The following is an 18819-nucleotide window of genomic DNA, read 5'->3' as shown; positions in this document are numbered from 1 at the left end:
GGTTATAAGCTTAGCATCCACAGCAGACGAACTCCGTCGGCAATTTTAAAATATTCAAAGATGGGTTGGAATGAACCAAAAACTGTGAAGGAAGATTATTTCGGCGGTAAGGATGCTAGTGTTGGGACCTTGTCAAGGCAGAACAGATCCTTTATACAGTATTTTGAAGATAGAACCGCCACTAAAAATATTTTGTTTATAATGACAAGAAAGATCCTTCCAACCTCAAAAATATGTTAGATTACATCTATATTCGATATGAAAAAAGGTGAGTATTCCAATTAATTGTACCCTTAACCCTAGCTCCTAGCAGTCATTCTGCCCAATCAATCAAGTTTGATACTTATTATGAACATTCCGTTGTGCTCACACCAACTTCTCCAATTTCCTTCTTCACATTGCCACTAATTCGATGAAACGGCGCCGACATAACGGCATTTCGCCAACACAATCATTAACCGAAGAAGGAGTTTGAGGAAAAGCCCAATTACTTGCATAATATTACGAGTGGATAAATCACCTATTTATGCCGCAACCCCAGCCAGTTGGCGAAACGCACATTTATGGCAGAAAACTCTCGACGTTCATACTTCACACCCCAACACCCGCCAACATCGGGTGGAAAGTCATTGTTGCGTGTTGTCAACGTTCATTATTGTCATTATTACATGGTGCAGTAAATTTGGAGGCGCGCAAATGCGCCAACTGGCAGGCGGCCAACGCGCCTAAAAGCGAGAGGCGCGTGTGAAAGGCGTGCTGAGGGGTCTCAATAAACGCCAAATGCATGCTTTGCGCGCCAATCAAAACGCCAATAAGTTGCACCCACGCAGCCGCCGAGGAACAATCACGGCCGGTTGGGCAATAACCAGCCATTGTATGAATATTGGACGCACTCGCTAAAGCACACCACCAAATTTAGTACAAAGGTGAAAATCATTAGTGCGACGGTAAAGCACCAAAAATAGGAAATTGACGAAAATCGACAAATTTGTAATAAACTTAAACGATCATTACTCCGCTGTATGGTGTTCGGGTGTTTGTGCATCCTCGTCGTTGATGGGCTGGCAATGCTGTTGGCGATCGCACCGACTTCGCCACCGTCGTTCGTAATTGCAATATTGATGTGCTGACACTGTTGCGGTTGTGGTTGTAGTGCCGTTGGTGTTGTGCTGACGATGTCGACAACTGAAGCCTACGAGCTGTGTCTAATAGTAGCAGATAATTTACGAGTTTTCAACAAAGTTCCCAAATGTCAAAATAATGGCAGTTCGGTTCAGTGTGGCTAGATAATGAGCACCAACTTGGACATACATATGTACATACATGGCATGGCTTTTTTGATATTATATTATATATGCTCAGAATGTTTTGAGTTACGAACAGTAACTTAACGTACATATGTATTTTGTGTTGTTTACAGTAACTTAAAATATTCTTCTCGGTCAAAAAGCGATTATTTCTTGTAACTCAAAAAAAGCCCGTGTCGATTGGTCGAGAGAAATGTAGAAACATACGATAACGGTGCTTCGAAACACGTTTTTTTGGTTTCCTAACAGATGATGAAGCGTAGATTTACGCGGTTAAGCACGAAAGTTAACACCAGTCGACTGTATGGATGCTTCCAGATGAGCCGAATCCAACAAAAATTGTTTGCGCACCGAGCCCTTCCAGCAAATGGTTGCTTGTTTTTCTGGAAACACTGGACATGTTGCACCAATTACATTATAACAACGCAGAAATTTCTGAGCTCGCCAAGAAGTCAAGAAAATCAAACGGTGAAGAAGGGTCACGCTTCAACACGACAAGGCGAGCTCTCACACATCGACTGAAACAACTGCATTCTAAATATCCAAAACATCGATTTCATGAGTCATCCACCATTTAGTTCTGACTTGGCACCGAATGACTTCTTTTTGTTCCAGTAGGTGAAAATTACATTAAGAGGTCAACGTTTTTCAACAGCCCTTGTACGAGTATATGCCATACCACCAAAATTCTGGAGATAAAACATTTCGAACTCGTCCCTCCAGTTAATTTCTCTGCATATGGACGGTAATGAGAAATTCGATTTAAATCAGATTTTCTAAATTAACGTTCAATATCAAAATGTGACGAAACACAATTCTTTCAAAGTCAATATTTGTTGTTGGATCACCCGCATGTGACGAATGACCTGTTTGTGATACTTGTTTTGGGCGGCGGTGTGCGATCATGGATTTGTATTGGCAGCGCCGAAATATGGTGCTGGCCTTATATGACACTTCTAACGGAACAATAGACAAATTGTCACTTAATTGCCGGCCACCTAGTGAACGCATCCATTGGATCACTGAGGCATTTATAGTAATTTCGTATTCATAAATAATCGTGGAAATTTATACGCCTGAATTGTTTGACGCTCGAACGCTTGAGCGATTAAGGTGTTGGCTCTTGCCATATGCGTGCGTTCGTGAAACTGTCAATGGCACCCCCTGGCGTGACAAATTTATTGTTGTACAATACATTTTTTGATTATTTATTGAGAGGCGTAAATGCTGTTTTCGGGCATAAAAAGCTCAATTAAAAATTTTCACTGACGCACGTAATGAATTAAGCTTACATTGCGAACTACATACATACATACATACATACATATATAAATAAATACATACATTCATACTAAAAGAAATATGTACTTGCAATACATAAAGGTCTGTCAATAATTAGATGTGCGGCACCGCAGTAAAACTCCATAAAACTTTAACGCCTCAATACATCCGCTGAAAAGCACAAGTTCGCCTTCTGTGCACAACAAAGGCAACAAAAACAGGTAACGCCTCAGCCGCCTCAGTCGTCGTCCGTCGGCATGCTGCGTCAGTCGAGCGCAAAAATGCTAATTATGCGCAAATTGTTTCGTAAATTTGCATGTAAATCAGTTTAAGTTGCAGCCGCAGTCGCAGCAGCAACACCAGCAGTTGCATGCAATTACTGGCCACATCCAGAGAACCGCCGAACCGCAGACCCGCACGGCACTTGGCTCTCACACTGCTTTCTGCCTGTTGGCGGCTATTCAGCACTATCCATCAATACTCTGCCGCAACTGGCGCACCTCCCCTTCAACAACAACGTGCCCACTCATACACACACACTTATGTACATACATGAAAGTATATAATTTTCATTAGCCGCCGACATTCGGGCTTGAATAACCAAAATAGTGCAGGAATAAAACAATTTCGACGTCATTATTATATGTATTAGTAAAAACTCATGAAAAATAAAAGCTTTATAAACATAAAACAAAATATTGCCGTATGAAGCCATTGCCGGCAATTTAGCAATAACGCTTTGGCGCATAAATTCAACACATTGTCTGCGAAGTGTTTAACGCATGCAACTTTAGACTCAAATTAAATGCGCTGTAATTTGGCAGAGTGGCAGAGTGGCCACGGGATAACAGAGCAGCGAACAGACGTGCAACACTTTCAAAAGTGCCGACGAAGCGACAAAGCGCCATCTTATGCCGCTGCGACTTGATTGCTTGTGGCAGAGAGGCTTTTGGAGAACATGTATTATATAAGAAATTAAGCAGGAGTATGTATGCCTGCTTTTGCTTGTATACTACATATATATGCGTAGAGGATGACAGTGGCGGCAAATGAATCCTTAGCACTGTATATACGATTATAGTAGAAGGAAAGTTCGGTTTCCACTGATCTTTTCGGAGTTTTTTATACTCTCGCAACATGTTGCTATGGAGTATAATAGTTAAGTGTTGTTTGTCTACCCCACAAAAATGGAGACCCCACAATCTGCGCCAACTACCGTGGTATAAGCCTCCTCAACATCCCGTATAAGGTTCTATCGAGCGTATTGTGTGAAAGATTAAAGCCCACCGTCAACAAGCTGATTGGACCTTATCAGTGTGGCTTTAGATTTGGAAAATCAACAACCAACCACCAACCAACCAGATATTCTCTATCAGTCTAATCTTGGAAAAGACCCGTGAAAAGAGGATCCTCTTCGTCGATTACAAAGCTGCTTTTGACAGCACTAAAGAGATCTGCTTTTATGCCGCTACGTCTGACGATGTGTAAGCTGAGGTTGACCGATAACAAAAACTCCGACAGGACCGGGAAGGAACTCTCCGAGCCGTATACTAAACAGGTTTCAGATAAAGTAAGTGCGACTTCTTTAATCTATTCTTGCAGAAAATAATTCGAGCTGCGGAAATAAATAGAGAAGCTTCCATCTTCAATAAAAGTGTACAACTGCTGGCGTACACCGATGATATTGATATCATCGGCCTCAACACCCGCGCCGTTAGTTCTGCTTTCTCCAGACTGAACAAGGAAGCAACGCAAATGGGTCTGGTAGTGAACGAGGGCAATACGAAATATCTCTTGTCATCAAACAAACAGTCTTCGCACTTGCGATTTGGCTCCCACGTCACTGTTGATAGTCATAACTTCGAAGTCGTAGATAGTTTCATCTATGTTGGAACCTGTATTAATACCAGCAACATTGTCGGCCTCGAAATCCAACGCAGAATAGCTCTTTCCAACAGGTGCTACTTTAAACTAAGTAGGGAACTGAGAAGTAAGGTCCTCTCTCGACGAACAACCAAAACTCTATAAATCACTCATCATCCTCGTCCTGCTATATGGTGCAGAGGCATAGACGGTGACAACATCTGATGAGTCGACGTTACTAGTTTGCGAAATAAAGGTTCTATGGAAGATTTTTCGTTCTTTGTGCGTTGGCCGCGGCGAATATCGCATTCGACGGAACGATGAGCTGTATGAGATATACGACATTCAGAGACAGCGGTTGCGCTGACTACGTCATGTCGTTCGAATGGATGAAAACACTCCAGTGTTGAAAGTATTCGACGCAGTACCGGCCGGGGGAAGCGCCCAACATGATACGAGAGGGCTTTACAGGAGCCGGGTTCAAAATAAGATGATGGGCGTTGCACCGTCCACATTTAGGTGAAAGCCTACATCTCTGGACCTTATCTACCGATTCGACTTCCTGCTGGCTTTATAACACATATGTATAACAGCTACATGCTAGTTATTTTAACGAAATTGAGAGAGTATGATTACTTGAACATAAGCCATCAAGTAAGGTACACCTGGGCAATGTGAAAAATTGATTCTTAAATTATAACTAATTGTTTTTGTTTTATACATTTTATCATTTAATACCGTTATGTTGATTACTTTCTTTATATTTAATACTTATTCTTTGGCTTTCCGTTGCCGTGGATAAACAATAAAGGTGATTAATGCACTCTTGCCAACAATATAAACGATTGCACAACACAAAACACAACTTAATTAAGCAAACTGAAAACTATTAGTAATTAATTATTTATAAATAATTATCGAGATAACAGGCAGTCAAATAAAGATGCGATAAGAGCGAAATTGCAATGACACACCAGAAATTTTCTCCTTAGCGCCTTATCTCCGACGCTTATTCACTCAACACACACTCAAACACACACAGATAGACACACTTCCCCACGCAAAAGCGCATATTCGTGCTATTTTTTAATTATAAATTTAAAAGCTGCATTTGACTAATTAACACTCGCTTTAGCTGATGTGTGCGCTCTGGCGCTGTTGTTGCTTTCCGCTAATTGTTGCCAGCGCGCAACAATGAATGCAACAGAGCGAGCGCCGGCATTGTGGCCAAAGCTTTTATGCAGCTGTCATTGTTGCTGTTGTTGTTGTTGTTGTTTACATTGTGTAAGTGCTGCGATTTATCAGTCAAATCTGTGTAAAAATGCAATTTCAACATGCAATTTTCGCATTTTCCTCAAATCATTTTCCATCTTCTGCTCGCAGGCCAGCAAAGCCGACGCACCACGCCGCGCCGTAGTGACCGCAGCGGCTAGAATGTGACTGCTGGCTGTGGGTGCTGGCGCTACGTACCTGTGTGGGGGCGGCGAGTGGCGAGTGGCGCATGCCGTGCGTTCAACGCTGGGCGTGTGTGAGGCAAGTGAGAAAATGCGCCCGCTGAGCGCTTGAGCTGTGAAGTCAATGCACTGTGACGCGCTGCGCGGCAACTCTGCCACAATTAGTCTACGTCTCTATGCAGTTAGATGTGGTTGGGTGCAGCGGTGTTGTCAAAATGTTAACAAAACCGATTAGTCTTTTGGAGTTGTGAAAAAGAAAATTGTTTTACGCAATTAAAATGCGAAATTAAATGCAAACTTGGCGTGAATTCGAAGAAAAGATCGGGAAGCAATGCATAATCCCGCACACTTCCACGACTGCTAACCATATAAATAAGCGGAGAGGTATTGGTGTGCACAAATGCTATCTAATGGGGTTGCGCATGCGCAAATCTTGCTTTACTAATGATGTTGCCGCAGCACGCTATGCTAATCTCGAATTTACTTTTTACTTCATACATAAGCGTTTGTATGTATATACTCCCTTTCGTTTAACACAAGCATATTTTTGCACGGGAGTCTAATTCAATAAATACTTAGAAAGTGATTGTTGCAACATAGGAACATATATTTACCATATAAACACCACAAATTTCTTAAAGTATTAAGTGCTGACATTTGCTCTACTTCGCTGGGACAGCTGAAAGTGCGAGATCCCATGTGTTTAAGCCTTGATCTGGGTAACACGGAACAATTTAGAAGTAAGGGTTGACATGAGTCCCCCCTCGTTTTCTACACAGCTTCTGCGGCTGGCGTGGGGTAAGATTCTCAACCTTACAGCATGAACACTGATAGGTTAATGGCCTCTTAGAACTCTCACAATTAGGGATAGGCCGGCGTTACTGAGAGCAAAGAGCTCACTGGATCACTTAAGATCGATCTTGGTTCCTTCGACAGCATATGAAACGATGGCAGCTCAACGTTGGACAAGTTCCCGCGAAGGCCGGGAAGTAATAGTACTCACAAGAAGAGAGGAGCACCGTCTCGATCCCATTCTACTGATATCGGCCTAGGGTATCCTTCCTTGCCAGCTCATCAACTTTACAGTTGCCTGAAATTTCGCTGATGCCAGCATACTCTCCCTGCTAATGGGTTCTACCCACCCACAGCTCCCTCGGAGGTATGTGGGCAGAGGAATATCCGACAGAATTTGGTTTGGAAACTCTATGATGCAAATTATCCGGCATAAAGTCAAAGCTTGAGAAAATTTTCGAATGTTTAGACCAAGCTATCCATTAGAGTTGTAAGGGCGTGCTTGAATCGCCATCCTGCAGGAGTGTGACTATCTTCCTGCGACAAAATTGGGAATATTGGTCAACAAAACTTTCCGATAGTATTTTTTCGCCACCACCTATGGGTGGCAATAGTTCCGAAGCACAACTACGCACCCAATTCCTCTCCCCACTATCTAAAGTTGTATGCAGAAATATCATACAAGAACTTTTTAAATTATTTATGAGGTTTAGCCACGTTTTACAATTGCAATAGGGACAGGCAAGGACTCCCCGAGGTGTGAAACTGTTGTGTCAAGCATGAAGCTGCAGTTGGTCAACTTCGCGCACACACACAGCGAAATCTTGAGGTCTGTTTTCTGGTTGACAATACTTTCTTGGAAGTTAGACTCCTGAACTTTCACTCAGAAAGCAACGTTGCCAGAAAAGAAGGGACCACTAAAACATCAATGGCAGTAGACTTGAAACAATGATAGCCATAGCCCTGCCACTGCACCCTTTATGCGTTGCCAATGCGGTATGTGTACTTATCACGTGACATATCCGGCATCACTCATATCTTGCCTTCATGTCTTACCTAAATGGCTTGTATATCCGCGAGGCACCGTCGCTCATCTTTAGGCATCTCTGACATTCACACACACTACTCTATATATAAATTAACAGAATATGACAAATACAAGCGTTCTGCCAACTGTATTGAGGCACATTTCTGCCAACTGTGAATTCCGCATATTGACAAAGCTCCTGGTCGAACATTTAATGGCACAGCTTTCTTGTGGCTAAACAGAAATTTTTAATAAATTGAAGTTGTTAGGCTTCACACTTAACGGGACCGCCTGCAGCGTCCTCAATTCACGGCAAGTTGCTGGTTAACCGAATTGTCGTGCTTGTGCCTGGGCTTGGGCCAGCGCCCGCGGCTGCCTTGTTGGTGTGGCAGGTTCCGCGTAAAAAAGTGTCAATGCTATTAATTTGTTATGCTTTGTGCGAGGATGAGACAATTTGCGTGACATTCGGAAAGCGGCGGGTGGCGCTGGCATGTACAAATGCCCACATTTACATACTTACAATATACAACACATACAAGCATACCTCTCCTACGCCTACACGAAGTTATAGGGCACATTACACACATATACATATATTATAAATACATTTGCATAGCTTGAAATATAGTTGCTGAATTGTGCTTGTAGTGTGTCGCTGGAGGGGACATTTTTTAATCTGTTCTAAACTTTTCAATTTGAATTAATTAAATTATTTTAATGTTGATTTTAATGTTCGAACACAACAGCCATACTCCCAGCCACAAGCAACAATAACAATGAACTCAGTCGGCAATTTAACTGGCGGTGATAAAAATCGCGACTTTAGGCAATTACCACTAAATGCCACGCTGGTCAATTGTTGTCAATTTATGCGAAGTCGAAAACAATTAAACGCCCAATTTGTAGATTTTCGACAATTTCGTTAAGTGCAACAATTGTTGACAAATTGCGCAAATGCGACTCGGCGCTTTGCGCTTTGCTCTTTTGGTCAGCGAGCACATAAATTATGGCCAGGCATCGCGATAAAATTCCAATTATTAATTCAAAAAATTGCTAAAACAATTAAAGCATGTTTAAGGCCGGAGTGCTGAAAATTGATTTTTTGCTTTACAAAAACAAAATAAATAACGAGACTGCGTTTTGTATTATTTTCAGGCAAAAACTGAAATTTATAATTAAAATGAAGCCAGACTCTCTCCCTGAATATCTCTCTGAAGCATTTCTGGCACATATCTAAAACATATGTGGGCAGCTTGGTGAAATCAGGCCTCGAACACTTTTGAATGAACCAGAATTTTACCGAGCATAAGTATATGAATGACCCGCTCATATGTATTAACCATAAAAACATCTCATACAAATATATTTGGTAGTCGAAAAAGTATTTTCGTATTTATATTTATAATAAACTTTGATGAACTAAATATGTACCTTTTTGGAGACCAGTTTTAGCCATTATTCCGCTAGAGACATTATTCCATTAGTATAAAACTTTTCAGGTTTCTCGGCTTAAAACTGCGACAAGTAATTTTCATAGGTTTCTTTTGAAGCCAACTTTACTCCATTAAGGGAGTTCTGCATTGACCGAAACAAATGGTAGTCCGATGGTGCAAGATCAGGGCTATATGGTGGATGTACCAAAACTTTTCAGCCAAGCTCGCCTAGTTTTTGCCGAGTCATCAAGGATGTGTGTGGTCTAGCGTTGTCCTGATAGCAGACGAGGCTCTTTTTGTTCATCAGTTCTGGCCGATTTTTTCGACTGCTTGCTTCAATCTAATCAATTGTTGACAGTAAAATGTAGAATCAATCGTTTGACCAGGCCGGAGCAGCTGATAGTAGATGATTCCTTTCCAATCCAACCAAACGCCCGGCATAACCTTTTGAGGCGTCAATCCTGGCTTTGCGACCATTTTTTGAGCTTCACCACGCTTGGACCATGATCTTCTTCGCACATTATTGTCGTATTTGATCCATTTTTCGTCTCCTATTACCATTCGCTTTCATTTCGTTTCAGCAAAGAATCGCAGATGTTAATTCGGTCCATTAAATTTTTCACAGACAATTCATGTGGTACCCAAACAGCGAGCTTCTTTTTGTAGCCAGCCTTTTTTAAATGGTTCAAAACCGTTCGATGACGAATATAACGTTCCTTAGCGACCTCCTGGCTGCTTACATGATGGTCCTGATCAATCCGTTTTCCATAATTTCATCCACTTTTTCAACGATAGTTCGACCAGAGCGAGGTGCATCTCTCACATCGAAATTTCAAGAATAATTTTTTTTTTTGGTTAAATGAAGCTTACGGTCTCATCTTTCCAACACTATATTGTATGACACAAAGTGGTTGGTAGCACTGGAGATATACGACTTCAACGACATTTTTTAACAAAATGCGAAAAAACTTTTTCGACTACCCAATACATACCCACAAATGTACATACGCATCAATAAGTTTGTGTGCAGCAGGTGTTTTAACCCGCCTTCAGTATTTGCGCCGCCATCTGACATCTGTATCTTAAAAATTAATATGAAGAAGTGTTATGGCAGGCAGACATTGAGGCATTAATTCAATCAAACGGAGGATCATCCAAACACGATACGCACACACATACAGCGGCAGTCACCTTGCGTTTCCATAACTACTCAGCAGAAAAGATTCTAAACTTTCAGTTTCTAATAACTTCCCTTCTTCCTGTTGCTCTTGCTCTGCCACTCCAGCCAGACCATGTGAGACCAAGCAGCCTTTACTAACCACAGCGACAGTATTATCCGCATCATCCGCCTCAATCACAGCGAGTTGAAGGGAAATCCTTTTGTACTTCGCCGTCAACACTAAATACTCACGTCAGCTAATAAATCCACTTCAACTGTATGGCTAAGCGGTTGATCGCGCGCCATACACTCAACCCCAAACTCATTCATCCGCTACTAAGCGCTCAGCCTAGCTGCCTAGCAGCCAACAGGCAGGACGCAAGCAACCTTCGTTGGTTGGGTGCCAGTGCCTTCGGCTGGCGAGCTATCTGCCGCACTGCCTGCATCATAATATCACGGATGCTGCCCAATCTGAACTTCTGATCTGCCCCATTCGCACACCGAATCGTGCTGCACACAACCCTTTGCGACCAACAAACTAGAAACGTGGCAGCACCAGCAAGCAACAACAGTGCCGGCAACAGATCCATGGCGGATCCATGACAGACCAATTGCCGACTGCCGGCCGCAAACGCCTCATTGCAACAGCAGCAAGGAGGCTGGTACACAATCTCACTTAAATGTTGATGTTGATGTTGCTGGCGTTTGTGGTGGTGGTGGATTTGCCGCTGCGTTCTGGACCCTTTAGGTGTCAAGCGCAATAATGTGCCGGCCTGTAATCAACGCGATCCTAAATAGGTGTACAAATTACACCCAGGTCCTTAATTATAGCAAAACCGCCGACACAGCAGCAGCCAATGCTGCCACAGCCTATGCGTACCGCCTCTGCGGCAGGGACGTTTGCGGCAGCCGGAGCACGGAGGATTAATGAAAAAGGGAATAAACGCAAGCACCTTACACTCCACTTCACTCCGCACCACTCCTGTTCGGTGCACTGCAAACTCGTATGTGGATAAACGAGTAGAGCGAGAAGTGTAAACGCGTTGAGCGATAGGCCACGAACGTCACGTGTTCGGTCGGCGCTGTGGCCTAACGCGCCGGCGTCCTAGCAGGTAAATTGCAAAGTGCCAAATGAGTGCGGATGAGTGTGAAGAAATTATTCTGTGACTATTAAGAATTTGCCATGCAGCCGGCAATAAGAAAATTAAACAGCCAACAACAACAACAACAGAAACAAAAACGGCAAAACCACTTTGCAACGCCTCGCGTTTCGTGCGGAATGTTTGTTTGCAACTTCGCTTACTATTGTTGGCTTTGTTGTTGCGCTTTCGATCACTCGATTGATCAGTGCAATTGGTGTAAATGTACTCGTATTTGCCAACATAACCGTACCCGCATAGCTGTGTGTGTGTGTATGTATTCACTTCTTAGCCGCACTGAGCACTTGAACGGCGCTCGGCTCTCGCGGCAGAAGAGGCCACAAAAATTGCTTTGATCGATTTGATCGAATGCGCTGCAAGATCAAAGGAATTATGGTTGGCAGACGCCAGCACGATCATGCGAATATGCTGATGGTTTGCAGCTTTTTTAGCTTTCGTATTATTTAATCGCACACGTATTTGCTCAACTGTGTTTTGCTCTATCTATGTGTGTGTGTGTGTGTGTGAGGGAGTATTTTGACACAGACTCTAGAGAGCAGCCAAATCGTGGTGTGAGGGACGGTCCAAGAAATTGTTGTAAGTGGTTTCATTAGCAATTTACTTTTAGCATTTGTTGTTTCTACAGTTTTGCTATTAATCTGTTGGACTAGGAGCTAAAGTGTGACGTTGTTCCTGGGTCTCAAGTGCAGCCAGTTTCGGGCCAAAGCAAAGATCAAAGGCCGCAAACGAATATCTTATCACATATAAAAAACAAATGCCATAAATTATTTGGACGTAATGAAATAATCTGGCAACATCATTACCTTTTGCTTGTAATCGAAACGCATTTGATGTGAACTTGCTAATTAGTATGTAAGATGTACAGAGTTTGTCCGGAAAGTAATAGGATTGAGTTGATTTCAAAATTTTACTGAATCAATCGTTACAATTCTTTAAAATCTTTCAAAATAGGCTTCTTCTGCGTGGATGAAGCGCTGCCCGTGCGATTTCCAAACATTGAAGGCGTCACGGAAGACATTCTCCGAAATAGCCTTGAGATCCGACCTGCTGGCTGCTTGAATCTCCTTTCATCGGCCTTTTCAGGCAACGAAACAACAAAATCCCGGGGGCCACATCTGATCTGTAGGGCGGCAACGGAAGCGCTAGGATGCCGGCCTTGGTTAGGTAGCTTTTCACTAGAAAGGGAGTTGTCGTGGTGCAACTTCCAATGGGCTGTGATGTCTTGTCGGAACCACTTGACACTTCGTTTGAGTCTTTTGAGGACTTCCACGTAAAACTTGGCGCTGACGGTTAGTCCAGGAGGAACAAATTAATTGTGAACGATGCCTTTGATATCAAAAAAGACAATGAGCATCAAGACCGTGATGTCTCCGGCTATCGGTGGCTATCATTGCTGATCATTAGGCGGCGAAATGCCAAGTTGCCGACTGTATAATTAATTTGAGTGCCGCCGTGGAATCCATACAGAGCACTGTGTAGCAAGCTCAAATACAGATAGTGAGAATCTGTGAAGCGAAACCACAGACAAGCTGTTGCCACAATGTTTGTTGCAAATAATACAGCACTTAGCCGACGATTGCCAACGCCCGCGGCACAAGCGAACATACGCACGCGCACATGACTCGGAAACCTCTTACTCCTTTGAAAAACGACGTTTATAACTTAAATTAGATTAATTTCAAAGTATCTTCAACTCGTCATAAAAACCATCAACAAAATGAGAGAGTTGTGAGTGGCATACCAACAAATAAGAAAGCAACCGAAAGATCTGTCTGAATAATTGGTTTATGGCAACTCAAAAACTAACGAGTCCGTTGACGTACGATTAAAAGAGTGTACTGTTAAAAATTAGTATGAGAGCTCGAAATTCGCTTGTTTTAAATATCGCTAAAAAAATATGCTGATTTTTGGATTTCTATTTTTACATAACGGATCTCTAGGATGACATATTTTGTACGACTTTTTATTCAAAGTCCCCTTCTTCCATATTCTTCTTCAATTTATGATGTGAGAAATTCCAACTATGATTGCCACCCGCAATCTAATTAGTCACACCTGTAGCTGAAATATAGACAACACCGCTCAATCCAATACAAGCCGAATGTATTTCTAACGGTAGTTGGAAGCTCTGCCAGCATCTGTGCTTTTTCGAATTTCGCGCCGAAGTCGAAGAAAATGCCTAATTTCGTTGAGCAATATAATCACGTCCGCAGATTCCCAGCCTGCAGTGCAACAGGTAGCCGGCGAGTGGGCCACGGTGGCAACAACTGCAGCGGCAGCCGCCGAAGCGGTGGCAAATGGTCATTCGATACGCAAGACAAGCACAAGCAAATGAGCGCCTAACGATCGCTGGCAAGCAGGTGATGGGTGATGGTAGCACAAATGTGACCGTGACGTATGCGAAAATTACTGGGAAATTCATGTTGCCGACTGCGGCCCACACCAACACCACTCACTGTAGAAGCTGTGAAAGTAGCAACCGGTTGCCACTGCCACCGCCACCGTCAACAGCAGCCGATCAGCAGCAATGCTAAGTACGTAGTAGGGGACATTATGACCGGCCAGGTGCGAACAATTTCGTCAATTTGTTTTGCTGAGCGCTTTTGTGGGTGCCACTTTGTGTGGAAAGTAGCCGCATGGCAAAGAGTAAGCCTTGTAAATGCACCGCAAGCCGCAGAAAATGAGCTTTCGCAGTTAAAACAATATTTGAGTAAGAGAAGTTGTTGTTGGCAAGAGTTGGTGGACAGCGTGTGAATTTACGCTTGATTTTCCGAAAGTATACAAATTTTAATTGAATTTCTCGTGTGACCAGAAACGGTGAGCCTTATGATCTAAGTCAGGTGATGTCTATACCTGAAGGGATTTGTGGACACACAGCCATTTATGAACTCTGCAGGCCACTTGTGGCCACAGTTAATGAAGCCACGCAATGCGGCAATGTCAATAATTCCTGTCATTTTTGTACACTTTGCTGCATTTATTTCTGCGTTGCATTTACAAATTACAGTGAAACACGCACGCCTTGCACCATCTTCGGGTATCGCCTGCGCTTCTGCCAATGGTGGCGAATAACTGTTACTCGAGACTTGATGACTCACTAAGGAATGCATGGAATTCGCGAAGCGATGAAAATCTGTTGAATAAAATATAGTTGGTTGGTGGTTGGTTGAAAAGGCCATCATTAAGACCATTGTGTTCCTGGGTGGTAACCAATTCAAGCTCTATCCAGTAACTCAGTGGATTTGGCAAAAATCCCTAGCCCCGCTGCCCAATGTCTTTTAGGTTGGAGCATCGGGAGATGTGGAAGGCTGGACATTCGCATAGATAACGTTCCACGTCTCATCGTTCTCTCCGGATCTTTTGTATTCCGCCGCATCCACTTTTCCCATTTTCTAGAGGTGGTATCTTAAGAGTAAGTGTTCTGACCCCTACAATGTTACTAAGCTCTCATATTTCTAGCAGTAGGAACATTTTGGTCTTTGCACTGTGTTGACTGTGTTCCAATACCTGAGATGTTCCTCTAGGGTTAATTGCTTCAAACATCCCTTGTAAGAGTTGAATGGTTTGGGGCAGCTATACACTAATGGCCGTCTTCCACCGAGCGGGGCCAGCTTTTCTGCCTTTTTATTTTCATCTATTTTTTTATAACCCGGTACCCAGTTAATATTAACCGAGTTATCTACTATCGACTGCGCTCTTTGATTTTACTCCACAAATAGAAGAATCTACTAACCTTGAATCACTTGCGGGCAGCTGAGAGACATTCTGAGGCGCTTTTCGACACCAGAAACGCTGAGTCGGGTATTAGTTGTCGCCTCCAAACTCTACTTTTGTTCAATTAGTAAAATTTCAGTCTGACAACATGCCCGGCGATACCAGCCTATGTTCTTATGACGACTGTAAGCCAATACCCCGTGCCTCATTTGGCAACATATCACCATGACGAACACAATTATAACCTTAATTGAGTAAAACCTTTCGACATTAATCATTTACCGCCGCAATACAAACAATTCATGCGAATACCTACATATATAAAAAAACAGATAACTATATTCACCCTCGAAGGGAGTGCGGCCGAAGTTATCAGCGGAATTTCAATTTAAATTAAGCGTCAACAACTGAAATTGTGTCGACTGCGAAATGTTATCGCTTTGAACTGAGCACGCAATTATCGTGAAGGATGCGTGCTCGCTGCTCGCCGCTCGTTGCTCGCTGTGGCATGCAAAGCTGAAAGGACACTCGTGAACATTGCGCGAATATGCAACGTCGAGGACGCGGCGCGCGAAGGCGATTATGACAAGTTCAAGTGTGCAAGCCGCGAATGTACAAATATTTATGCGAATTTCTGTAAGAATGTGTGTATTTTAAATAAATATGCATTCGTGACGCTGTTGGCGTTAAAAAATTATACGCAGCTGCGGCAGGAAATGCAGAATTCAGTGGACGTGGCAACCAGTTGAACAACGGACAGTCGGACGCATAGATATTTATATGAGGGACGTGTGTAAAGGATACGCATTGTCAACTCATTAAGCCAATTTAAATGAGATCGCACAATTCGCAAAGCAAACCACGAAGTCACAGAGGACTATAACACTGACGGGAATACCAAAGGCGTGAAGGAAGGACCACTAAGAGTTTACAGTCAGTCATATAGGCATAAGTAAAAATTCCGACACAATTTTTAGAGACCTTAAGCATTAATACAATTACAGTTGCTGGCGGCTTATCCTCTCGGCTGATCTGCAGTAGGGGTGAGTGCAAAGGGATAAGCTCCGGACATGTGAAGGATATGAATTGAGGCAGATATGTTTTCGAACAAGCAATCGCCTTCGCTGATAGTTGGAATGGAACCAAATTACAAGCAGAATTTTTGCATAATAAGACAACGCGAAACCCCGACTTAATCCTGCAGCAAGCTAGTGCTGCCACCCTCTCGACTTTGTAATTACTGCTGACACTTGACACTGACAAATATCAACAAGTTTAAGTGTTAAATTTCAAATTGCGGTTTCATATCTGCCGCGCTGGCACTTGTCCAAGAGTTGAGCGGCTCGTTAATATTTACGCCCGAGGCAGCTGCAACTTGCGAAACGAACTTAAAACGAAAATTTGAAAAATATGAATTTCAGCAACGACAACTGCAGGTTCCCAGACCCGAAGGCCGCAGTTGGCGACTGCAGAAAGTGCACACGCTCGCAATTCGGGTTAATTTCAACATTAAAAATCAATTTGAGATTCACTTTGTGTGCCGCTTATGTGTCGTTATGGCCACCGAAGCCGAAGCGAGGCTTGAGTTGCCCGCAGCACCGCCTACTTGCCGGCCCACTGACGTCTGCAGATTTGCAAATGTCAAATTTGTGTGAAAAATCGTAGGCACATTTACGCCGTAATTGGCACCGGTAAGTGCGGACCACACACAGGCACACACGTGCGGAGAGTTTCTCATTTCGTCACATCGCCAAGGTGGCTGGCAACGGCAACGTTCGGCTCAAAGCGTGAACGCTTGCGAAAGCGCTAAGCCGCGAGCCATTTCGTCGGCTTCAATGGAACTTAAATGTGTCAAGGCGAATGGCAAGAGCCACACGTGCACACCAACAAAGTCGAGTAATTTCACAGTCTATTACTTAGTGTTTGACGCGTCAGCAGGATCGCGTCCGCGAGATCAGTCATTTGTCAGTGGTCGGGGTTCGTACGTTCTTCTCGGCTCAGTTCCAAAGCTTACTGGGTGCGCATATGCTATTTAGTCGAATAGTGCGTCCGTCAGCCAAAGCGCCTCTCGTGTACGTCTGGCAGTTCATTTGTCTAATGTGTTTGCCATTTTTCACGTGTTTTTCCATTGGCTCGCGGTCGCGGCTGCACCAACAATGACAAGAGGCAGCGTAAATTTGCTATGTCCGCGGTTGCAGCTTTGCGCGTATGGCTGTGGCTGCGTTGTTGGTGTCAATGGTGTCGGTGATGGCAACCGTGTTTCACCTTGAATGACCTCAAGGGTTGGCAAAAGGTGGTTTCGCTGATGGTTTATGTCTACGCGCACAGAAAAGTGATGCTCATAAAATTTCAATTAATCTTGCGCGCCGCTGCCATTGCCATGCCATTCCGTCCCATTCCAACCCAGCCCATTCGGTCATAAGTGCTCGTAACTTGTCTTCGAGGTAAGAGCCATATTTGACGGATATGTGTGGTTAGCTTGAGCTTTTGATTTACGTGAATTTATGGTTTGGGCCGGAGTTTAAAATTCAATTATGCCAAAATATGTGCCAACATAATTTAACTTCAACTGAGGCATTGGGCGAGCGAGTTTGTTGAAATAATTAGCCGCAGATTTTTTTTCACGCGAGTAGAGAGTTAACTTGCACAGCCGGCGTCGAAATTAATTTGTTGCGATATGGAAGAGAGTGGCGGTTTATGGACGCTTTGATGGAATGTCTTCCAGATTGCCTGCTGGCTTCAGCTAAGTGACTTTCGTAGTTGAGCCACGCGTTCCTATTTTCATGAGGCACACAACGACTGGATTCGATTAATACTCACCGATCCAAACGGGATTAGATCGCCGAAAAAACAGCCCTTAGGCGTATAAAATCCAAGTCAATTCCGGTGCGTATAACCGGCTGTTGTGGGAACTGGATTCGATAGAGGGTGTTCCTAGATAACGAACGAACAGCTGGTCAGTTGTTTCCGAGCACCAGAAGAGTCAGAACAAACATTTCGGCGCGACGTGTTTTTGTGAGTGGTGCAGCGTTCGTTTGAGCAGAGATAGAAACATATTACGTGGAAGTCCCCTAGAGACTCAAACGAAGGATCAATCGGGTCCGACAAGACATCGCAGCCTCTGGACTTTTTTTTTGTGTCCTTGCCTGAAAAACACGATGAAAGGAAATCCAAGCAACATGCACCTCGGCTCTCAAGGCTGTTCGGGAGAATGCCTTCTTGACGCCTTCAATGCTTGGAAATCGAGCTGACAGCGATGTAACGACGTATCGACGTAACCATTTATGGGTCAGTTTTCTCAATTTGGTTCTTGTTTCTGATTGGTTCTAACAACGTCGCTTCCAGAAATGAAGAACCTCCTTGAATACTACACCCATGCAAAAGCTTCTTATACTCGTATACTCCCCATGAGATCTCTGAATTTCTTCAACGTCTTTGTTACTTAAATTTTAGTTGAGCGAATTCAATATACAAATTAGTCAATTTATTATTGTAAATGTAATATTTGTCTTCCTTCTTGCATGACTTTTCCTGGTATTTGCCGTCCTAATCGGGAGGGGAAATCTTGTACTCTCAAGCAGTGACATGTGTAGTTACATTTGTAGATGATTTCTCTTACAAGTAAATTA

This window comes from Bactrocera dorsalis, chromosome 1 (assembly GCF_023373825.1).
Source record: "Bactrocera dorsalis isolate Fly_Bdor chromosome 1, ASM2337382v1, whole genome shotgun sequence".
NCBI lineage: Eukaryota > Metazoa > Arthropoda > Insecta > Diptera > Tephritidae > Bactrocera > Bactrocera dorsalis.
Note: the sequence above shows the minus strand (reverse complement) of the source record.